General features: G+C 35.5%; 1 long non-coding RNA gene across 1 annotated transcript in view; it reads right to left on the bottom strand.

Moving 5' to 3' along the window:
• Window positions 1-906: 906 nt before the first annotated feature.
• Window positions 907-6924, bottom strand: part of LOC141369958 (uncharacterized) — a 9002-nt gene continuing 2984 nt past the window's right edge. Inside the window, exons 2-4 of the long non-coding RNA XR_012373565.1 lie at window positions 3573-3647; window positions 1408-1481; window positions 907-1043 (exon numbers count right to left, since the gene is read on the bottom strand). This is a non-coding gene — a long non-coding RNA (uncharacterized lncRNA). The remainder of the gene's footprint in view (window positions 1044-1407; window positions 1482-3572; window positions 3648-6924) is intronic.

The following is a 6924-nucleotide window of genomic DNA, read 5'->3' as shown; positions in this document are numbered from 1 at the left end:
GAATCATTCCATTTAGGGCACTGGGTAAAAGTATTAAGGACATACACACAACTTTTTTTTAGCTATCGCCTGTTCTGCTACAGTTATAGGCCTGCATGTTACTTAGCTCATAATAACTATTTTTTAAAGATTTTATTTATTTATTTATTTGACAGAGAGAAAGACAGTGAGAGAGGGAACACAAGCAGGGGGAGTGGGAGAGGGAGAAGCAGGCTTCCCACTGAGCAGGGAGCCCAATGCGGGGCTCGATCCCAGGACCCTGGGATCATGACCTGAGCCAAAGGCAGCCGCTTAACTGACTGAGCCACCCAGGTGCCCCTTAACTCATAATAACTATTAAGTAAGGGAACGAGAGCAACACATCCCATTGATTCATATATACTTCTTTTTCCCCTAGCACTTTAATATTTTTTGCCACCATGTAATAAGAGCTGAACACAAAGTACATTACTCAGCTGAATGTAGCCAGCAAATGAGAAACAGAATACTATGACATAATGTCCATTCACCCCACTTATTTACATCTTGGCTCCATGTGGCCATCAGCCTCCCCAGATGTCTACACATTTCACTGTCTCCATAACTCAGCTGCCACAGCCCTCCCTCACACGACTTTCTGCCAGAGTTGTTATCTTTTTTTAAAGATTTTTATTAATTTATTTGAGAGAGAGCGAGAGCACATGAGAGCGGGGAGGGTCAGAGGGAGAAGCAGACTCCCCGCTGAGCAGGGAGCCCGATGAGGGACTCGATCCTGGGACTCTAGGATCATGACCTGAGCGCAAGGCAGTTGCTTAACCAACTGAGCCACCCAGGCGCCCCCAAAGTTGTTATTTTTAAGATAAAGTATTATGTGTACTATGATGGTTTTTGTTAGAACTTACTCTCTTTGTAACTTCATCGGATTGTTGTTCTTTCCTTGCTGTTGTTAGTGCTCTGGTTACAACGTTGCATAGATTTTTTTTAGCAGTCTCTCTCCCTCTTATTTTTCAGTATAGCTGAAAGGTCATTAATCATGGAAACCACTTAATGGATGAAATGTTGAGCTGTAAAAAATCAAATAGTCTTAAAAATAATTTACAAATGGTACTGATTTGCAATGTTACCCATAATTTGAGGGAAAACTCAGTAAGGAATCCTGTTTTTATCCCCCACTTCAACCTCCGAGCAAATCAGAAAGGTTTTAGGAAAGTAGGAACATGAAATTGTTCCTCACAAAATGATGGCTTATAAAAACATTAAGTGAACAAAATATGTTCAAAGATATAGATGTTTCTTTTTTATACTAGGTTGCAATTCGAGTCTAAAATTCGCTATTGCCAAAGTTCTGGGTAAACTGTCAATAAAATGATAAACATATTACAATGAACAAACTGTTCCCTAATTCAGTGTATCATACTAGCTGTTTACCTTTATTTGAAATGCCAACACCTTGAATTTCCCAGGTAGTTAGAGACTTAGTTAGCATCAACTCCAGCTGATACCTGGAAAATAAAATAAAATATTTCATAGCTATCACACACAGGTGAGCCTTAATTAACCTGGAACCAATTTAACATGATCTATTAATCAGAAGTGTTTATGGTTTTCCCATATACGCTCTTGAAGCAAATTGCAAGAAAATAAAATTAAATCAGTGGCCTTGGGTGGGAAGAAGGTTAAGAAAAGAGCAAAGGATAACAAGGGACTCCTACATTCTCAGAACAATTGGCTAAACATCGATAAAGTTGAACAATATGAAATAGCTGTTTGTGTAGGTCAAGAATATTTGGATATAGGCATATCCGTACGGTTTGTTATAGATTGAATGTTTGTGTCCCTCCCCCCTGCCACAATTCATACATTGAAATCTAATCCCCAATGCGATGGCATTTAGAGGTGAGATCTTTGGGAGGTGCTTAGGTCATAAGGGTGAAGCCCTCATGAATGGAATTAGTGTCCTTACCAAAGAGGCCCCAGGGAATTCCCTCATCCCTTCTGCCATGAGGGATTACAGTAAAAGAGCTATCTGTGAACCAGAAAATGAGCTCTCACCAAACACTAAATCTGCCAGTGCCTTGATCTTGGACTTCTCAGCCTCCAGAACTGTGGGAAATAAATGTCTGTTGTTTATGAGCCACCCAGTCTGTGGTATTCGGTTTTAGCAGCCTGAACAGACTAGGACATGGTTCAATCTAATATACACTCCCATGTTTTGTTTTCATTACCCTACTTTCATAAACTGAAAGGGCTGTTATAAGTTGTCAAATTACAATTAAATTATGCTCAGTGAACTCTACTATGTAATCAAAAACAGTTCAAACAAAAGGAATTTTCAGAATACTAAAGATCATGAGTCCAAACAGTCTATTTCCTAAGTGTCTATCATGTGCATCGCACAGTCCTAGAATAAAGATGGGGATAAATAACAAATTGTCTGCCTTCAAAGAATTCATTCTAGAAGAGGAGAGAAATATGTAAACAAATACATGATCACAGAAGGTAATAAGTGCTTCAATAAAAGCATGTACAAACTACAGTAAGAATGCAAAGAAGTAAATATTTAATTCTTTGGAGACCACTTTTTGAAGAACCCAAGGTCCGAGTTGGGTTGCCAAATGTGAAATGCCTTTTGTCAGGAGTGGGGAGTTAAGAAAGGGTGATGAGCATTAAGGAAGGCACTTGATGTAGTGAGCACTGAGTGTTGTATGCAACTGATGAATCACTAAATTCTACCTCTGAAACTAATAATACAGTATATGTTGACTAAATTGAATTCAAATAAAAAAATTTCAAAGAAGAGCATTTCCAGGAAAAGGTAAGAAAACTGCAAAGAACAGGAAGTGCTGGAGCCAAGGGGACACAATAAAGGGTAGTGGCGAGGGCTGCTGGGAGATGAGCTGGAGCTGTTAGCAAGAGCAGTGGATGAGAGTGTCTTAATCTACATAGATTTTGCCTGATAGGTCATGGAGAAGTGGTTTTAGGTGGTGAAGTAGCATGATCAGATTTGGATTTTAACATAATCATATGAGCAGCTGAGCTTGGAGAGTGAATTAGAGAAGTGGATAAGGCTGGGGTCAGGGAGAATAAAGGAGGCTGTTGGGCATCAGGCAGGTCATGATAATGGAACAAAAACTGATCATTTCTCAAACCTTATGGATAATCACTTATTTGCACTCTGTGTTTATTATATGAAGAAAATATTGCCAACTTTTGTCATATAGATAAATAGCATTGGAAATACATACGTACATGGATGATATACATCATTGGTGTGTTTGTTACAAAGCAGTTATTTAGAAAGACTGAAATAATTATATAGAAGCATAGAGCCCAGATATCACCCCAAACTACATGCTCATTATAAGTCCAAGGTAAGTGAAATGGTGTTCTTCTACAAAGATCATCAGTGCTGCAGTTAATCCTGCCACTGAGGGAAAAACCAACCCAACAACCAACAAAATTAACCTTCATCAAATGTCAGTGCTATCTTTAATTATCAAAGAAACCCTTGGAAGAGTGACAGACCACTTATTTATCATATCTGGATATTCTTAAAAACTCCTAAGGAAAAGAAAAATAAAATTTTAGAATACCTTTTAGGAACATAATATAATTTCCATAACCATAAATGCTTCTTACAACTTCTATTGTGTTCATGTTCAATACACCTACATTAAAAATATAAAAACACAGGGTAAACGTAGCATACATACAATAGAGTTACATGTTAAATCATGTTGGTTAACCTTTAAATATTTTAAGGAATTTGATCAAACATTTAATATTTGTGATATCAAAATAGGAAAATAAAATCCTTGATTTACGGTGTCTAATATGTATTATATGCAAAAAGTACAGTACAGAATAGTAATATCCCACAGGTATAAAACAAAATATATAGAGATACAGATACAGATGTAGATACAAATGTTTATATAGGTAGAGAAAATTTATGGAAGTATATAAAAAATTATAAACAATGGCAATGTCTTAGAAAGCAGGTAGGTAGTGGGGTCAGGAATTTTTTTTTATTAATGTCTTGTCCACATTTTATTTTTTTAAATAATTTCTTGGGGGGCCTGGGTGGCTCAGTCGTTAAGCATCTGCCTTTGGCTGAGGTCATGATCCCAGGGTTCTGGGATTGAGCCCCACATTGAACTCCCTGCTCAGGGGGAAGCCTGCTTCTCTCTCTCCCACTCCCTCTGCTTGTGTTCCCTCTCTCCCTGTGTCTCTCTTTGTCAAATAAATAGATAAAAATCTTTTTAAAAATAAATAATTTCTTTATTATTATGTTCAATTAGCCAGGATATAGTACATCATTAGTTTTTGATGCAGTGTTCAACGATTCATTAGTTGCATATAACACCCAGTGCTCATCACCACATGTGCCCTCCTTTACCTTGTACTTCACATCCTTCCATACAGTATTATTTTTATTATGAAAACTAGTGTGAATCTTTAATAAAAGGGTAAAGAAGGATGTACCAAAGCAAATCAGCAAAAGGCAAGAAAGGCTATAAAGAAACAATAAGAAAGTATATTCAATAGAAAATATAAGAGAACATGAGTAAGTATAAACTCAATAAACTTGAATGGGTTTAAAATATCTCATTAAAAGTTAGACATTCTCAAAACAGGTAAAGAACCAAAAAAACTTATCTAGAGATGGATTTAAAAGCTATACACGAGCACTGAGATAGAAAAGTTGAAATTAAAGGAATGGAAAACCATATACCAGTCAAATACTGACAAAAGATAAGCTAGTAGTTAAATAATAACTTCTGATAAAATAGAATTCAAAACATTTAAATGGGGTAAAAAGGAATACTTTATGTGGATAAAGTTTACGAAAAGAAGAAACAGTCATAACCTTTATGTATTTAAGAACATAGCTTTGAAATATAGCAAAACTGTAAGAAATACAAGGAGAAATCTTAATTTATATTGAAAAGAAATATAATTAACTTAAAAAAGCTAGAAAAAGAACAATAAAACAAAGAAATTTAAAGGAGGAGATTAATGGACTATATAGGGAGAAAGCAATAAAACAAAACAATTATAGATGTAATCAACAAAACTAAAAATCGTTTCTTTGAAAAGACCAATATAATAGAGTAAGCTCTGGCAAATCTAAACAAGAAGAAAAGAGGACACGAATTAACACCATGGAAGGTATTATGTTAAGCAAAATAAGTTAGGCTGAGAAAGAAAATTCCATATGATACCACTCAAATGGAATCTTAAAAAAAAAAAAGAATAAACAAAAAGCAGAATCAGACCTATAAATTAGAGAGAACAAACTGATGGTTGCCGGAGGGATGAAGGTAGGGAGCTGGGGAAAATGGGTGAAGGGGAGAGACAGGTACGGGCCTGCAGATGTGGAATTAATAAGTCACAGGAATAAAAGGCAGAGCATAAGGAATACAGTCAAGGATATTATAATAGCGATGTAACAGGACAGATGGTAGCTACATTTGTGATGAACATATCAGAATATACCAACTTGTCAAATCAGTAAGTTGTGCACTGGAAACTAATGTAACATTGTATGTTAACTAATACTCAAATTAAAACAAAAAGAATGATTCTGCCCTCAATGTATACAATATATAGTGAGAAAATTAATTTTTTCTATCATAATTAAAATATCAATAATAATATCTATTATTAGAAATACTTATATATTTATTTATGCTATATTATAGGCAATTAATAATGTTTAAAAGAGAAAAAATATATAGAGAGAGAAATACTTCTGTAACCCTTGGAGTGAGGAAAGCTTTCCCAATCAAAATGCCAACCCCAGAAACTCCAGGCAGTTTTAACCTCCTCAATATTAAATACTCCTGATGCCACAAACAAAGGTTACAAGACCAATGGATTAGGCAAAATTAGCTGCAGCATATTTATCATATTTTATTTGTGTGTGTATGTGTATGTATATATAACATATACTTTTTTTTTGCAACTTACATGTAATAGACAAGAATTGGTTTCTATGATGTATAACAATGTCTATAAAATGATAAGCAAAAGACAGAAGCCAATGCAAAAATTGACAAAGGTATAAAAGGTTAATCATAGGAAGAATTATTACTGGCCAACAAACATACGTAAGCAGATGTAATAACTGTTACTTTACATGGAATCAACTTGCTAAATAAAATAACACTTTCAACTCATCAGATTGGCAAAAATTATAGATGGATAATAACCCATCTTGGCAAAGGGGTTGAACAGTAGGCTTTAACACAGTTGGTGGGAGTGCAAATCAGTACCATCTTTTCAGAAGGCAATTTTTAAATAGATGTCAAATTGTAGATATGCCTATTCTTTGATTCAGCAATCCTGTCTATAATAATGACATCTATCTTACAGGAAAAAAAATATGCATATGCACAAAGAGAGATGCAAAATGATGTTTTCCTTTGCATAGTTGTTTCTAAGACTGAAAATCCAAGAACAATTTAGATACCCTTTGTAATTGGTTAAATAGGGGCCCCAAAAAGATATGCCCACACAACCATAGCTCTTGGTACCTGTGAATATGACCTTATTTTGGGAATAGGATCTTTGCAGATGTAATTAAGGATCAAGAAATGAGATCATCTTAGATTAGGGTGAGCCCTAAATCCCTATAATGTGTCCTCATTACATGTAAGGTATATGGTGTCCCTACAAGCAAAAGAGAAGTAGAAGACACAGAAGCACAGAAGAGGGGCGCTTGGGTGGCTCAGTCGGTTAAGAGTCTGCCTCTATCTCAGGTCATGATCTCAGCGTCCTGGGATCCAGCCCCGCATAGGGCTCCCTGCTCAGTGGAGAGCCTGTTTCTTTCTCTCCCTCTGCTTCTCCCCCACTTGGGCTTGTGCTCTCACTCTCTCAAATAAATTAAATAAATAAATAAATAAATAAATAAATAAATAAATAAATAAATAAATAAATAAA

This window comes from Callorhinus ursinus, unplaced genomic scaffold, assembly GCF_003265705.2.
Source record: "Callorhinus ursinus isolate GAN/ISIS: 27379988/994484 unplaced genomic scaffold, GSC_fseal_2.0 scaffold24, whole genome shotgun sequence".
NCBI classification, from domain to species: Eukaryota; Metazoa; Chordata; class Mammalia; order Carnivora; family Otariidae; genus Callorhinus; species Callorhinus ursinus.
Note: the sequence above shows the minus strand (reverse complement) of the source record. Positions and strands in the feature narration are given on the sequence as shown.